This window comes from Rutidosis leptorrhynchoides, chromosome 5, assembly GCF_046630445.1.
Source record: "Rutidosis leptorrhynchoides isolate AG116_Rl617_1_P2 chromosome 5, CSIRO_AGI_Rlap_v1, whole genome shotgun sequence".
NCBI classification, from domain to species: Eukaryota; Viridiplantae; Streptophyta; class Magnoliopsida; order Asterales; family Asteraceae; genus Rutidosis; species Rutidosis leptorrhynchoides.
Window position 1 is genome coordinate 202,153,976 of NC_092337.1, and position 3,756 is coordinate 202,157,731.

The window sequence follows — 3,756 nt, forward strand, 5'->3', positions numbered from 1 at the left end:
CGACGCTACCAGCTCGTGGTTCACGCCTCGTTTTATAGTGCTACCGGCTCGTGGTTCACATCTATTTTTATAGTGCTACCGGCTCGTGGTTCACACTCGATGCTACAGGCTCGTGGTTCACATCTATTTTTATAGTGCTACCGGCTCGTGGTTCACACTCGATGCTACCATCACATCCACAAACAAATACGCCATAAACATGAACGCATAATTATTCCACTCACAATATTAACCCTTCGCCATTAGGGTTATATAATCTACATCACCCGCCCTTGTGATAACGTACACAAAGTGTGCACCACGTCAAAGGTGGCCAACCAAATGCACAACCGTGCCTATTGGACCTATACACAAGTCCATCAATCCACCTATATGTGAAGTGAGCTCTATAACTGAGAACTACTTCACCCGACCCGCACCCATCCTACACATACATATGCACATAGGATATTAACACTCACCTTGTCGCCTTGATGAACGCTTTCGAATAATCCGCAACTCGTCGAAGGAATGTACCTATTCCATTATCATAAATACCACAACACAATTAGGATGGATTTACAAACCAACCCAATTCGACCCTTAGTGCAATTTCGACCCAAATGCACTTCCAAGGACAAACCGCGCCCAAACTAACCAATAATCACTAACACAAGTGATAATGGTCCTAATATGCTAATTTAAACCCGAACATAAGTGTTAAACACTTATCGTTCTCAAAATCGCCCATAAACCCTAATTTTGACCTACTAAGTCAAAATCTCACCATTTACAAGTTTTAACACCAAAACATATTTAACTCGGTTTCCTACCTCAACTTAATCCATTTTAAGTTTATAAACCTCAACGAATCGACATTCGGGTCATAATCCTCAACAAACCCTAATTTTGACTCTAGTCAAAATTAGTCAACCACGAAAACCCTAAAAGTCTCCAAAACACCAAGAATCACTAATGCTAGTGATTGTACACCATTTACAAGTCTTAAACACGGCTAAATCATTAACTAACCCAAAACCCGCCAATAACAATAATAAACTCGAATCTTGGTGTTAATCTTCAACTAACAACTAAATGGATTCCATCTATGAACATACAAGCCAAAAGCCCTAAATTTGAATGATGAACACGAAAATGCAATTCGAAGTTAGAGCTTACCACTAGTATCACCGTGTAGCTAAGAACGAGGAGAACAAACTTGTCAACTACGCCAAAGATCAAAACTCGCTTCTTCCTTTCCAAAATCCCACTTGAATCACTTGGGGTATTTGAGTTTCTTGGGAGAAAATGAAAGAAAAAGGAAAAGAAAATAAGAAATAAAATGAATGGATGAGGTTAAATCCTCAAATCTGGCTCAAATGCGAAAAGACCAAATTGCCCTTGAACTTCATTTGAAATTACAAGAATCTGGTGCCAGTTCGTGCAGTATGCCGCGCCGCGGCATTAATGGTCGCGCCGCGACCTTTGCCTGAGTCTGGTGCCTTCTTTACCACACTTTCTGATCTGAATTCTAGTTGATTGCCGCGTCGCGGCCTCATTTGTCGCGCTGCGACACACGGCGTGATCTGAGTCATTTTCTTGCATACAAGACCTCAACACCCGAACATATCCCGAACCCTTCATACGCCTATCGTACATAAACAATACACCTATAAGTCATGTACGGGGAAAAACGGGGTGTTACAACTCTCCCCCACTTAGATTCGATCACGTCCTCGTGATCCTAGTCACCAACCCAAATGGACCCACAATCAATGGTCGTCGAACATGCATTTCAAACCGACTTCTACCACAAATTCGCTAACCCGATGGTTAATCCAATGACAAATTACACATTTGCTCGCATCCCGAGACGTACAATACACGCAACCACGAAGTCTACAACGATCCCTTAGACAATTCTTCTCAAAGAGTTACCCTTAACAGCTAAATCGTCACCCGCGATTTATCTAATTCCATAATTCCGAGCACTAGCACTAACTCAATCCCTCACATCGGGAAAACTCAACCAATCTCATATCGAGATATCAATTCCTTAGCATACCCTTACCGAGTACGACGCTAAAAACAACCAAGTCTCAACCTAAGGTCAACAACTCGAAACAATGAAGACCGAACCAAACGAATCCTGACGGATAACACCAATCACTAAATATCCCTTGTAGTGCGCAATACAACCAATACGCAACTACCGTAACATCATAAGCAACGGCTAAAACCAAAAGCGCCCAAAACGACTATGCCAACGCTAATCCTAAGGTGTACAAAATCGACTATTGTCACACCCGTAACAACATGTGAGCGAAACACGGCTATCACATCACTAATCACGCAAAATGGTCCTCACAACCCCACCATCGGTGTATAAAACAACCGATAGATCACTCAACACCGGATGAAGTCAGCGGACCCCGTCAACGGTCATGCTTCATCGATAAATCACTACTCCCATGATGAAGTCAGCGGACCCCGAAGGTCATGCTTCACCAATCAACAATACCATGATGAAGTCAGCGGACCCCGAAGGTCATGCTTCACCAATCAACGCCCTTTTGGCCTCGAACAACGAGTAGCGTAACATCGCGCTCTGCTACGCCATAGTGAATCCTAACGGATACCACTAACCATTCACACACTTGAGCAAGAACCACCTTTATCAAACATAGGCACAAAACAATAATTCTCTAGAAGAGAATCCGACACACACCTCCCTTAACCGAAGGATTTCACCTTACTCACCAAACACGTCCATTATCTCTCAACGAGATTTACCACATTACCACCTCGGTGATAATTCAAATCCAAACCATAAGTACAATTTATCCGAAATTGTAATCTACCACAAATCGACCAAAACCAGGTCTCGACAACATTTTCCGGATCTACCAAAAGCATCATCCGAAATCTCACACTAAAACTTCCTCGTGTGGGAGTGTAACTCCCCCACTTGGAACTACGTCCCATATCCACAACTCGTACAACCGTACAATGCTACCAAAGGTAGACTTTACAAACGATTGGGCTCACACGACCCATCACCATATGTTGCTCCAGCCTTGAGCACACGAAGGATTTCAATTAATCCTTAAACACTTCGAACAAAAAGTGTACCACGATTACACAAACCACACCCTCGCAATCATCCAATTGCTCTAGTTTGTCAATTTCCACCTAGTCACTCATGTACCTAAGGGTTTCACTCCGGCACCCTAAGTACAATGTAACCACAACACAATCGGAGTCGAACACCACGCTAGTAGTTATGATAGAGGCACATAATGTCGCGTCATGCAGACTCTTTTACCAACATACATCGAGATCAACACTCAATTTCTCGGGAATCATCCCACCCGTCAAACCTCATGGTTCATCAACTTTAACACAAAAGCGAACACGCGCTTAATAACCGAACACCAAAACCCATTTCCATGGTTTGGTAGAAACATTTTCCAAATACTAAGGAATGCTTTGTTGCACCAAGTCTTACGCTCTTCGCCCGACAATCAAACGTCACCATAGGGTACTTCCATTCGGAACGTCACCCATATCAATAACATGCACAAACAATGCATCTAATAAACTCAAACTCAACGGCGCATAATAAATAATCAAAGGACATATTTATTAAAATGAAACGTACCTTAACGTCTCCTTGCCGCACCCGTCCCTGCTAACTAGGGACATTCCGACTTACGACGTCTTTCTTCTTGGCAAATGAAGCACACCATGCCATCACCCTTTGGCACCGAACATTCC